General features: G+C 41.5%; 1 protein-coding gene across 11 annotated transcripts in view; it reads right to left on the bottom strand.

Annotated features, from left to right (window-relative positions):
* ANKRD44 (ankyrin repeat domain 44) overlaps positions 1-14,333 on the bottom strand; it is a 317,233-nt gene that overhangs the window by 36,675 nt on the left and 266,225 nt on the right. The window lies entirely within an intron of this gene.

Here is a 14,333-nt window from a genome sequence, read left to right as displayed (position 1 = left end):
AATCTAGGCAAATAATTCATGTTAAATCCACTTCCCACCCAGCAGATCGTCACAACGAGAAAGTTACAATACCCCGGGTCTATTCCATTATCAAACACACATTTATGGAGATAGCGTTGCAAAAGACTTAGGAAGCTCTTGTTCTCATGGAGCTTCCATTCTAGAGCGGGAAAGCACAGACAAACAAATAAACAACATACACGTAAGAAGATATCTGGTAGTGAAATATGCTGTAATGAAAGTAAAGTAGGGTGATGTGAAATGGAGTGACTGGGAAGTTACTCTACAGCTGATGGCCAGGGGAGGCCTCTCCAAGCAAGGAGATGACAGTTCAAGTGAGACCTGAATAAGAAGAAGAGTGAAATCAAGTCAAAATGTGGCAGGAGAGCATTCTGGGAGCAGGAAGGAGTCAGGGCAAATGCATCAAGTGGGGATGAACACGGTGAGTTCAAGGAATGGAACAGATAGTGTGACTAGGGTATGATGTTGGTGAGGGTGTCAGGCAAAAGACATTTCATTGACTCTTGTTGGGAGAACAAATTGTTAAAACCTTCCCGGGCAATTTTGTGCATATCTTTGACCCTAGGAATTAATCCCCAGTAAATAATTAGACAAGTGCACAATGACACATGTATAAAGAAATATATTCATTCAACAAACACTTGATGAATGACTACCAATGTGCCCAGATACTGTTCCATGCACCGATTCAATAATAAAAAATATATTTAAAAATCAATTTTTTCATGGGGGGCAGGGCAGGCAATAGAAAAAGGAAGTTATATAATTAATTAGAAGGCCGTAGGTGCGATGGAGAAAGATAAAACAGAGAAGGAGGGTTCGGAAGGCTGGAGGAGAGGTCCATTTGCAACTTTAAATACAGAGATCAGGAAAGGGCTTACTGAGCAGGTGATGGCTGAACAACATCTGGGGGCGATGAGAGAGCCTTGTGGATATCTGGGGGAAGAGCATTCCAAGCAGAGGGGCCAGCAATTGCCAAGTCCTTTAGCGACAGAGATGCTTAAGATCATCAGTGAGACTGGAGCAAGGTGATCAAGGATGAGAATGACAGGAAAGGAAATCAGAAAGATGGTGGCACTGTGGGTGGTAGTATCACAAGGAGCCTTCTGGGTTGTTGTAAAAAGTCTGTGACTTCTATCCTGAGTGAGACAGAATTTCACTGGAGTGCTTTGAGCAGAGGGGTGACATGTTCTAACTTTTAGACTCTAGGGAGGGCACAGAGACCACTGAAGAGCTGGGGCAAAAGTCCAAGAGAGAAATAACGGTGGCTTGGACCAGCAGGGAGCAAGTGTGGACGGAGAAAAGTGTTGGCCTGTGGATATTTTTGGAGGCAGAGTCAACAGGATTTGCTGATGGATTGAATGTGAATGTGTGAGAGAGAAGTAAAGGATGACACTCAGGATTCTGTTGCAAGCAAACTCAAAGATGGAGGTTCCACGAACTGAAATGGAGAAGTGAGTGGAATATATGTAGTGGGAAAAAGCAGAAGTTCGATTTTGGAAATGATAGGTTTGAGATGTTTTTAAAGCATCAAAAGTACATGTTAGGGCTTCCCTGGTGGTGCAGTGGTTGAGAGTACCCCTGCCGATGCAGGGGACGCGGGTTCGTGCCCCGGTCTTGGAAGATCCCACATGCCGCGGAGCGGCTGGGCCCGTGAGCCACGGCCGCTGAGCCTGCACATCCGGAGCCTGTGCTCCGCAACGGGAGAGGCCACAACAGTGAGAGGCCCGCGTACCGCAAAAAAAAAAAAGTACATGTTAATCGGCAGCTGTAGGATACACGGGTGTGGACTTCAGGGTATTTAAAGCCATAAGGCTGGATGAGATGAGCCAGGGAGTACACAGAGAAGGGAGACTGGATCCTGGGTGCCCAACATTAAGAGCTAGAGAGATGAGAAGGAACCAGCAGGGAGATGCAGATTGAGCAGGTGAGCTAGAAAGAACATCAGGAGAGCAGGAGGTTCTGAAACCAAGTGAAGGAAGAGTTTTAAGGAGAGAATGCACAGCCGTGTCAAAAGTCCTGACAGGTCAAGTAAAATGGGGCCTGAGAATTGCCCATTGGGTTTAGGAACATGGAGGCTATTAGCGACTGCTAAGAGCAGTTTATCAAGACACTGTTTATATGGGAAAAAAACCCAACCAACAGAAAATGAATAAACAGCAATATGGATGGAGTAAATAAATTGTAGTGGTATATATCACCACTTCTGATAAGCTCTCCCTCTTTATGCTGCTGTTAAGTTCTTCTTTGTATAGTGATGCATCCAAAAGGGACAAAAACCCAACACGCAAAGCCTTGATGTGTGGTGAATATGGCAGTATTCAATGTCCACTCCAGCCTCCTGACTGATGGGATTGGGCTGCCCTATACTGCAGAGACTAGACAGCTCAAAACTACATTTCCTAGATTCCCTTGAACTAGGGTTTCAGATCTGATTTAGGTTCTGCCAACTAGATGCAGTCTGAAATTTGAGAGGCAGAAGTGAGCAGACGGCATCTCTGATTTCTGATGGTAAGCAGAGTCATGGAGACTTTAGCTTGTCTTTTAGCTTCCTGTGTGCAGGCTACTATCTTCGTGAGGGTAGAGAAGCAAGACAGGGATATAGGCATCCGTTTTTGGCAGTGTGGATTAAGCAGATGCTGTGTGGCTCTAGGGCCAGTAGCAGTGGCAGTGACAAGTCTGTCCCCGTACGTCAGCTGGGGTGGTGTGTCTATGGAGCAGCCATTCCAGGGCTGCCTTCTGATTCCCCATCTCCCTGATCATGAGGAAGGGGCAGCCACCCTGGCAGTCCAAGTGCAGTTTAGGTTTATTTCTGGAGGATCAGCCTAGGGCACCCTCTTCTAGACCTCCCAACAATATTATAAACACCTTTTTTTTTTTTTTTTGCGGTACGCGGGCCTCTCACTGCTGTGGCCCCTCCCGTTGCGGAGCACAGGCTCCGGACGCACAGGCTCAGCGGCCATGGCTCACGGGCCTAGCCGCTCCACGGCATGTGGGATCTTCCCGGACCAGGGCACGAACCCGCGTCCCCTGCATCGGCAGGCGGACTCTCAACCACTGCGCCACCAGGGAAGCCCTATGTATTGTTTTTGTAATAAAAACACTAAAGCTATTTCTGTTTGGAATAAAAGCCATTAACCTTACTTTTCACTTAATAGAATGATGTACACAGACCCCCTAGATAGGTCCAGAACTCCTTTCTAGTCAATGCATGTGAAACAAAATGTTTGCATTCTCTGGTAGATCAAGTAACAGTGTAAAATTTACCATCTAAAAGCACACAATTTCAAGTTTTCAAATAATACAATACAAATAATTATATCGGAAGTATGAGACATTTTATGTTTGCTTTTATTAGTGCGAGAATAGAATTTGGAACTTAAGCAATCTAGGATACATTAGAATAATGAGAGAAAATTTAATTTTAACTTCAAAACTAATAATTTTAAAACCATCTGCCATACATAGTTGAAATAAAAGTAGCTTCAACTGCTTGAAAAGGCTAGAAAACAGCTGTTCTTTGCTTTGTTTTGCAACATTATCACCTGCAAGAGTTCCTGGAATTGACAGTGCGTACCAACTCCAAATCCTGTCCTAGGATGAACTTTTAATCAAAGGAACACAGAATCATTTCCACCATTATCACAAACACGATGAACAGAGGCAAGAAGACAATGTACTGTTTACAGTCAAAAATTAGGCATATTCCCAGAAGATTTATTGTGGCAGATTTTTCCACACGTGTACTTTGATCATTCTAATAGCATGTGATTTTTACTTCAGTCATTCACTACACGTTTGCTGAATGTCATCTCTGTCAGGGAGCCTGGGTTAGGCACCAGGATTCAACTGTGCAGCGAACAGATGCGGTCACTGACCTGAGAGAACTTAGAGGCTAGTGGGGAACCCACAGAAGTTAACGGGTAGTGAAAACAGTGAGGCAAGAGCTAGGATGCAAGATGCTACGGGAACATGAAGGAAGAGGTACCTGACATAACCCTGGGGGTCAGAGAAGACTCTTCTGTAAAGGAAGGTTTAGCCTGAGACCCGGATGGTAGGAATCTGTGAGGCAAAGAGAGAAGGGAATTTCTAGGCAGAAGGAAGAGCATGTGAGAACACAACAAACACGAAAAGCTTTAAGTTTGATAAGACTAGATAGCATGTAGGGGTAAGGAAAGAATGAGGAGCAATTAGGCTGGAAACGTAAGCAGACGACAGATTAGGTATAGGGTGATCATATCATTATCGCCCAATTCAGGACATTTATGAGATTGACAATTGCGCCAGGATAACAGCTGTAAGCCAGGACATCAAATCAGGATAATTAGTGAGAGTCATCGCAGTGCTTTCAGCCGGGAAGAGGCATGATCACGATCAGATTCTTGGGTTTCATGAAAACCTCTCTGTGCAGTGTGGTAAATGAGCAGCAGTGGTGCTGGGGGTGAGGACTGCAACCCTAGAAGCAGGGAGATCAGTTAGGATATTTCAACTATGGGATTTCTAAATTATGAATTAAGTTGTTAAGAACGGACGGTGGCCCATACTACAGAAGAGGCAGAGGAAATGGAAGGAAGTGGGGATATTCAGGACTTCCATTCACTCCTTTATTCATTCATTCAATAGTTATTGAGTACTGTGCTAGGCACTGAGATTTCCAGTTCTAAAATGGTCCTTACCCACATGAACCTGAGAGCCTAGGAGGTGTAACAGACATCATTCATCGACTGAACAGTGGAGAAAGGGGAAAGTGTAGAGTCAAGGATGACACCCAATTTCTTGCTTTGGTAACAGGGTGAATTGTGATGCCTTCTTTAAGATAAGAAACAAAGAGAAGGCACAAGGTCAGGGGAGGGAAACTGTGTGGAGCTTTAGTCTGAAGTGCTGCTGGGACATTTAAGGGGACATGTCCAGTGGACAGATGGATATAATGTCTGAAGCTTAGAAGAGCGATCTCGGCTGGAGTAATGGATTTGGGAATCATCAGCAATGGCTGAGACAGGAAGCCCCCACTGTGGATGAGGCTGCCAGGGAGAATGTGTAGTGAGAGAGGACGTAAACCTCAGGAACCCCAGTATTGAGGGTTTGGAAGAGGAAGAGAGCCTGCAAAAGGGGTTGTGAGTAGGGGAGGGTACAGAGGGGTAGAAGGAAAACCAGGTGAGAAGGTGATGGTGATGGTGACTGGTGGCGGTGGAGGCTGTGATGACCATGATAGGAAGGTGCTGGTGGTGATAAGTGATAATGATGAAGACTCTCACTGATGACAACCGGAAGGTACTAAGCATTTACTATGAGCTGAGCATTCCACGGGTCAACTCAATCTATCCTCAAGTAATCCATTAAGTAACTTGCTCAAGTTCACACAGCCTGGAAAATACAGATGAGGAAACTGAACCAGGTCTAATTCAAAACCCATGTTATCTACCCCACAAAACAATGTCTTCCTATCAACTGATAAGCTGAAACTTTTTCCTGATATTAAAAAAAAAAAAAAAAACCAACAGGGATGAGGGTAGGAGACAAGAAGAGTTTATGTGTGTGTGTGTTTTTAAAGTATGTGGGTCTTTTTTATGCCTCTAACTTCAACAATTCCCTTTGATCTTTGAGATTTTCCTCTTTGTTTCCTAGGAGTGCTAAGTAGTCATTTTAGTTACACAGCAGTCACAGGGGACCTTAATTGGAACTAGCTCCTCTAATATGCCTCTTCCTTTAGCAATTCTTCTTTGTTAGTTAAGAAGGCAATGTGAAAAAAGTGGGGAGAAAAGCAATTTGTAAGTCATTCAAAATTGACGTTTATGTTTAGAATTTTCTTTCTAATTTAAAATTGATTCTAAACATACAGAGTCCAAGGGATGATGCAGATACACAGCACTGCTCAGAGACTCGACTCTGCACAAACGACTCACGGGAAGAATATGCCGGAGGGAGACAGAGAGCTCCTACCATGACTCATTATACAAACTCGTACTTCAGCCTGTGGTCGGCAATATTACTGGAAAATAACGTTGCTCTACAGAGATCACCCGCAACCTACCTTGTCAAAATCCGAAATAGAATGGCTCTTTTGAAACACAGTTACAGCTAAGAATACATGCCAAACAAGCAGCATCACAGAAAGGCAATGAGTTCTGCACATAAAGCTTGTAGTTATAAATCAAAGAATATAATTTATACGTAACATTTACACAATCCATGCATTCATATGCTAGTTTTCACGTTGAATTACACTCATAAATCCAATGTACACGTCCAATATGTCACCATCAGTTTCTACTGGCTCAATAAAAAATTTGCACTCATTCCAAGGATCGACTTGGTCCTCTGCCTAAAAAATCTATTAAAATGGCTGCTTTAATAAAGCCTTTATCTGGACTACTTAATCTTATTCCTGTTTATCTCCAAAATCCCAGAACTGCTTCTTTTCTCATTTGATCAATCATTTATGAACCTTGTATGGAGAATCTAGCACTGCTTGACCTCTACCTCTTCTCCCACAGCGTCCTCCTACCACCTTGCGTTTGCCAAGACTCTCTTGGCTGAAAAAAACAGAAGGTCTGAGATTCAAGCTACTCCCAACCCCCACTGACAAGTAAAGATGGGCATCTGAAGTGGGAATTGAGAGAAGAAAGCTAAGATGAGAGCAAGCAGGCTTTTCAACCATCTTATTCGTAAAACGTGAACTCTCTGGTTCAGCTCGGGGTGGGGGGTGGCTGGGATGCTCTATAACTTTGGGGGGCCTGAGAAAACGATTGTATTTAAGATTATAACAATTCATAGGACATTTTCTGAATTTGGAAGGCATTTTCACAGGACCGGAGGACTCACACAAAGAACAGCTCAACGTCTTAGATTTTAAAACAGCAGAGGTAATAGAAGGCCAAGTTTAAGCCTCTTTCTCTAAAAAGTGAATCTGTGATAACAAAATCAAGAATAAATATGAACTTGACCATAAGCCAACTGGCCGCTAGGTTAACAAAACAGTGATCTGATCCAAAATTGCAAGGAAACACACAAATATTACCCTCTAGCTGGGAACCCAAGCTTTGTAAGTAGTATAGCTTATGACTAGTTATTTGAAAATATGGCAGGAAAAAATCCAGGGATTTCAAGAGACCTTCAGCTGAACTAAACCAGTTTCTAAATGTGCTATTTAAGAAAGCAGAAACCAAGTATGGTTTGGAATATAAAAACGAAAAGGTGTAGCCAGTGGGTCTGTGAGGTAACCCTTGCTCTTGTCAGTGCTCGTTAGACTTGGACTACATAACTAGTTTCCACAGGTGAGGAGGGAGAAAAGGAGTTAGAAAACCAATCAGAAAATATCCATGGGGACCATGTCAACGAGGTGCTCTGAGGAAAGTTTTAAAAATGGATTTATTTATCTTTTAGCAGTGAGGACATTTATGAGTCTTCAAGTCAAAGGGCTGGAAGCAGACCAAGGTCCCTGGAAAGTTGGCACCTCTGTCAGAAATTCTATTTCACATTCCACTTGTCTGTGCCTGAGAATGAGATGCTGTTTAGGCAACCTCAAGGCCGATCCTGAGTCCACTGTGCTGTGACCTGACTCTGGCTCAGGCCAGAAGAGGGGGCTGAGTCTGCAGAAGTTTCAGACCACCCAGCCTATGTCAACGCTCCATTCAGAGGCTCCCAGGGGCACAGGATAGAGCTCGGGGGATCCCACAGGTCTTCCAGTCTCAGGCTTAATATAATGTTTCAGGCCATACGGGACCTCAGTGGACGCCAGGCCTTTGAGCCTAGCCCAGAATAAACTAGCTCCCTCCATGATGCCACTTCAGTAACAGCAGTGACTGTTTCTCAGTATTCTGCTCGCACCCCTTCACAGCTATTAGAGAAAGCCGTGTTGCTTGAAATTGTTAGTAACAACAATTACTGGAGACTCAGTGGTTCCTAGAAACGCATGAATCTAATCTAATTTCTGCCTTCTCCACTCAATTCCGTAAGTAAGGAACCGTTAACTTTCTATACTTGTGTAAGTCAAGGTCTATGCAACTTCAAAGGGAGATACCACAGTGTGAGGAGGGCACTACCAGAAGCTTAGCTAGATTAAGTTTCCAACTCTTCTTGGGAGCCGGTTTTGATAACTCTGCTTATCTCCTCCCTCCAGTGTATATTCAGTTCCTGGTGATTTCCTTGCCAATTAAAAGGCAGAAGAGCCTGCAGTATGTGTAAGGAAGGCTAATGAAACCTGCTGTGAAGATAAAGGCAAAAGCAAGGTACAAAATGCGTGGTGTTCAAAAACTATCCTGCAAGAGCCTTAAAAATGTTCATGTACTTTGACCCATAAACCTACTTCAGACTCTATCCTGAGAAAGTTTTAAGCCCGAAGCCATCCAACAGTGAAACAGTATAAACAACCTAAATAGAAGAATGTCTAAGTTATGACTGATCCAATAGTTGAACATTATTTAGCTTAAAAAATGTTTACCAAGAGTTTTTAATAGCACTGGGAAAGGATCATGTCAGAACAGTTTATGGAAAAATAATCAATGCATAAAATTGCATATTTAATACTATCTCACGTATGTAAAAAATAAAACATGTGAGAAGGAGACTGGAAGGAAATATACCAAAAGAGTTAATAATAACTGCTTTGTAGTGGAGGGACTTTGGGTGTTTGATTTCTTTCCACTTTTCTACATATTCTAAACTTTCTACAACAAATATAGATTAATAAAGAATAACATAAATTTCTATTTAAAAGTGAGATGGTTGAGTCAGATGATTTCCAAGGTCCCTTTAGCATCCTATCCAGTCAAAATTTAGGCAGGGGGAGGTCAATGTTTTCATGACCATGAGTGGTATATCTTTATTAAATCAATAACACCATTCTGGCTAGTATTACTACTGGTTGAGTACATTCCTTCATGGCCCTTAAATTGCAAAGTCCTTAGGGGCAGGGACTACCTATATCTTGTAGGAGGTATTCAATACTGTTTACTGAATTTAATTTAAATCTGATAAGTGAATGAGAGAGCACTAGTGGAATTAATTACAGGTGATAACACATTTGCTGCCTTGACACTGCAGAACTATCAAAAACATTACTGGGATCTTATATTTTGGATGGATTTTTCCCTTTAGAAAAACAATGTGAATACCATATGCATTGCTACATTTAATAAATCGACCAACCAGCAAAACAAATAAACAAACCTGACCTTTCATAGAACATGGTCTTGTAACTGAAAAATGCTCTAGGCTACTAAGTGTGTCTTTCTAAACCAGGATGTCAGTTTGCTGTTGCCAGGTAGTGGTAGAACTCATCCTGAGGTGACACTCTGGCCTTCTGTCATAAGGAAGTAAAGAAGACTAATGTCAAATTAAATTTTGATACGATCGATGTACCAATACTATGAAGAAGGTAAGATACTAGTAAAAGAATTCGAAACACATTTTCTGATTGTAAATACCTAAATCAGTCCAGAGAAAGCCAGATAATATGTTTTTGAAATAAAGAAACAGTAGAATTCTTTTCATCTTGCCATGAGTGAGCCTTCTAGATAAGGAAGAGCATTAAAATTAACTCATAAGAAATGTCACTCTCTTTAGGGAAAAGATAACCATGGTTCCTGAAAACACAAGGACTTATCCAAGGTTGAAGCCAAAACTGATTATGGAGAGAACAAGGGTTTTAACCCACTGAAGGAGTTGCAAAGAATCGCTGCAGAAGCTATCGCAAATGTGAAAAAATCATCAAAGTGCTCCCTATTATTTTCGAGGTTCCCTGGCAGCTTTGGATTTAAATGATTTAACTAATGCTCAGAATTCCTAAATTCACTTTTTCCTAAGCAGGATAAAAAATATGAAATGACTATATCTGGGTTAAATAGAATCAGAGGCATAATTCACCATAATAAAGAAATTATTCTCTTTGGTTCCACAGTTTTCTATAACCGAATTTGGTTTCATTCTTTTGTGTGGGCAGTGAGCCAAAAGAGGGAAGGAATGCTGATGGCTTTGAGACAGGATAGAAAAGAGAGATAGCTGAAAAGGGTCCTTAAGAAAATCTCTGAGGGAATAGGCTGCAGTCACCAGCAAATTCCAGAAGCAGGAATCTCAGATAAAGTGTGCGCCTAGGTTGCTGATACCAGCAAAGTATGCCCTGGGGGTACCCTTAATATATCCACTAGGGATGTGATAGTGAGTATGGCAAGCCCTCTTGGATCTAGCAATAATTACTGCAAGGAATTTTCTGTACAACAAAAAACTTGGCCTATTCCCTTGATATGCATAGTAAAGGAATTAGCCTAGACCATGCCTACAACCTCCTGAATTTTGCAGAATAATTCAAAAGTTAAGTTCACCCTTCTATATCAGCAGTGAGTTCAACACATTGGTATATTCAATTCAATTGGTGTATTCAGTCAGAGCCACCTGACTCTTCTCTTTTGGATCCTGGCATTACATGTGTGTTGTGGTGATGTTGGGATATGTGTGTGTGAGTAAAGGGGCACAGGGGAGGAAGATAAAAGCAAAAAGTCTGTGCTAATCAACCACAATCACACGTGGATAACATGAGTTTAAGGAAAAAGAATAAGAGGGATAAATATCAAGAGGTACTAGACAAGATTCCCTATTGTTCAGAAAAATGGTCCAAAACTTGTAAATAAGGCAAAGAGGCTAATTCCATGTCCTTTTTTTTTTGCGGTTCGCGGGCCTCTCACTATTTGGCCTCTCCCGTTGCTGAGCACAGGCTCCGGACGCGCAGGCTCAGCGGCCATGGCTCACGGGCCTAGCCGCTCCGCAACATGTAGGATCTTCCCGGACCAGGGCACGAACCCGTGTCCCCTGCATCGGCAGGCGGACTCTCAACCACTGCGCCACCAGGGAAGCCCCCATGTCCTTTTAAGAATCATACTGAGGCACTGTTTTAACAGGTCCACCCAAGGATTAATTTTTAGTAAAATGTTAATTAAGGGCGCAGTCTCTGTGAAGTTACGTGTTAACTTGTAGATCTGTTTCCTGCAGAAATACACATTATTTCTGTGTGGTAGAAAAGATAACTCTAGAAATTATAGCTTATTGCTGTTTTGGATGGTAACAAGTTTTGTATCTTACCTAGCTTACTCTATTATTATTTTATTAAAGTCTCTATAAATGTTCTGCTCCTCAAATGACCCCTGAATAAACTTTAGCATCTTAGTGGTTCCATCATTACTTAATGAGATTTTTATAAAAATCTTTAACACATGTTCTTTTTCTCCTTTTATGAGAGTCTCATTTTAAATTTTTTGAGAAGTATACTTTGACACCACCCATCGGCTCCAATCTTAATACAAGACCTCAAAAGTCTTAATATCCTTTGGAAATGCCTATAACAATCTCCCCCGTCAATGTCGTTCCACAATGGACTCTCCATGGGAACACTGAGAGAACTTGAAAAGATGCCTTCCTCTCCTTCCAAAGAAACTTGTGCAGATACAGGGCAGACAGAGCTATGATGTCCCACGATCAGAAAATCAGTCCCACTGAATTTCCAATGAACCCTTCTCAGGCTCTAAGACTGAGGAATCATGGGCTCCCCTCCGCTCTTCAAGTGTCTACTTTATCCAGAGAATCATGGTAGTGGCCAGGAACTCTTCATTTGGGCTGAAGGCCTTATGGTCCGCATTTGCTCATTTTTATCCCAGGAACAGACTGGAGTTGCCATATACCAACACTGCCCTCTTCTCACCGCCCCCCCCCCAGTCTAAGAGAGGAGGCATAGCCTTGAAGGGCTATGTCCCTTCAGCACACTTTGGGGGTCTCACAGTGGACCACCTCTTCTCTCTTTCTGGCCTCCTTCCTGACTTAGAATCCTCAGCAGAACTGCAGGGAGCCTCACCCCCGGGCAGACGCCTGTAAGACATAAACCTCAGATCACCTACAACCCAAGAGGCAGACCCCTCTCTCCTCCTCCATCTCACCTCTCTTTTAAAATAAATCTCTCTGCAGAAGAAAATGAAATTCACAATAAAGCACAGATCATTTTCGACTGAAAGCAAGAGCACATTAATTTCATTTAAGCGAAATAAGTAAGATAATTCAAAGAATTGTTTCTCTCAAAGCTCATAAAATTTCATTTCATTAAATCCTGTTTTCATTTATGTAAGATGACTGTTCTGCCATGGTTATTTTATTGGTATAGGAATTACAAAAATATAAGAAAATTATGGTTTTAGATTTACAGAAGGTATAACATACACAAAAATCGCCAAGTTCTATTTTCTTTAGTATAATGAAATTATGATGCTCCTCAGCCTGATTTGTTGTCTGTCAGTTTAAAAAATGGTTTCTTCTGTGGGTCTTTCCGCTGTGGACCCCACCTTAGCCACACACTCTACCCTTAATTGAAGGGGTCGCTGGGGGCAGCCTGTAGGCTGGCATTTTGGCAAATCTAGCCTTCCTGGATTCTCCTTCTATGAGGTGTTAGGCCATCTACCCATCTGAGTCTGACTCCTGTTATCTTGTCCTTTGGCTATTATTGGACAGGAGATATTGACCCTTCCTTCCAGAGCAGCCAACATTCTTGGAAGAGAAGGAAAGACCCTGTCCTTAGGGCTTAATTCCTATTCCTTTCAATTTCATCCTCCCATTCCACAGTTTCCCCCTCCACTACAACAAAGAAAACCAAAACCCCTTTCCTGCCTCCGGGACACATATGTAAATAACCACCATTGTCTTGGGGAACACATGCATCCTGCTTCGCGTCCACCACCACAATACAAAATATAACTTGCCATCAAAACCCAGAGAGCCCATGGATAACTCATGAATTTTAATGAGTTTTAAAATCAGGTCCTAAACTATTTTATCTGCCTTTTACTTTCACAGACCCAGCAATTCTAAAAATTAGTCATGTTCAGCTGATGGCAAGAATGAAGCATCTTCAGCAAACAGCTAAAACACGCTAAAATTTGTGAATTTGAGCCACCAGGATACAAAGAGAGCCATTTCATCAATTTGGGAGTGTCTATGCCTCCTTTCCCATCTGTTGTCTTTTCTTTCTAGCTGTTAATTAGCTCTTTGAACAGAAGGTGTGAGAGGTGGGGTATTTAATTACGTAAAGTACATGACTATGGTCCTCACAGTTCTAAGAGGGACCATTCTCACTGCTTGCTGTTACCTTCAATAAAGGGATTAAGAAGACAGGTGAAACTATTGATTAAAATTAAGTTTTTGTATCACCCATGCACTTAGCCTAGTACCTCATTCCTATTAATGAAAGAAAACCTTAGAATGTTGTGTAACTTTATGTCACTCAAATGAACAATTTAAAAGAAATCTATACTCTTGTAAAGCTTTTTCCTTGTTGCTCCCAATTATCTATCAGAATGACTTTGCTGTGGTTTTAACAAGGCTTTATTAAAAAAAACTACCTCATATGCATTCTTTAAAAACTATGGAAAACTCTAATTTGGATGCAGTCCTGTTTTAATTTTTTTTTTTTAATTTGGAGCTTCAAACACGTCAGTGTACAGCTGAAAGGCAGCTGAAAAAAATTCAGAGTTCCATTTAAGAAAATAGGCACTGACGCTGTTAGCTCTGCACAGTTTAAACTAACCTACCGTCATTTGCTGTACAAGAGCACAGGTGTCAGATTTAGACCCTTTTGTTTTTCCCTTTGGGTTCTTTAGAGTATGGATGAGTTAGGAACACATTTGAAATAAAAGCGGTAGTTTCACTTCTGATTACCATGTTCATAAATTAGATTGCTGAAAGTTAGATCAGAATGATCTATTTACAAAATCTAGCAGCAAATATAAAAGTGGTTGTAATAGAAGTGTTTTCAGTTTTTGACTTTTTTTCTTTTAAAGTCAAGGGATCAGTGATCAAAAGATTAAAATCAAGAAAGCATATCTTAAAAGAATAAAATCACATCTTGCAGGACATTTTCTTTTTTGTTTACTCACTATATCCTTTGGAGTTTTAATGACTAATACAAATGGCAACTGAACATAACTGCATAAAAATTTGGGAGAGACCTCTGTGTTACCACAGTAAAAAGGTGTTTGTTTTGTTTTGTTTTTTTCAGAATTTCTCTTACATACCAAATTGCTCTGAAATTATCTGAATGGTTGATAAACATGGTGAGTGCTAAATTGCACACCAATTCCTGTAGCTTCTGGTTGCATGTTCCAGTTTTAAAGTCTGGCCCATAATGAATGTTTTCCTCAGGAGGGTGCTTTACATTTATTTATGATGATCAATTTTGAAGTATATGCCTGAAAAGTATGTGACATGATCCTGATAAATGCCCAAACGTGCCAAAGCACAGACTGAGATTTCACCTGGTCCTAAAATATTAAAGTAAGCCA

The sequence above is a fragment of the Globicephala melas genome, chromosome 7 (assembly GCF_963455315.2).
Source record: "Globicephala melas chromosome 7, mGloMel1.2, whole genome shotgun sequence".
In the NCBI taxonomy this organism is placed as follows: domain Eukaryota; kingdom Metazoa; phylum Chordata; class Mammalia; order Artiodactyla; family Delphinidae; genus Globicephala; species Globicephala melas.
This window is presented reverse-complemented; position numbering and strand designations above follow the sequence as displayed.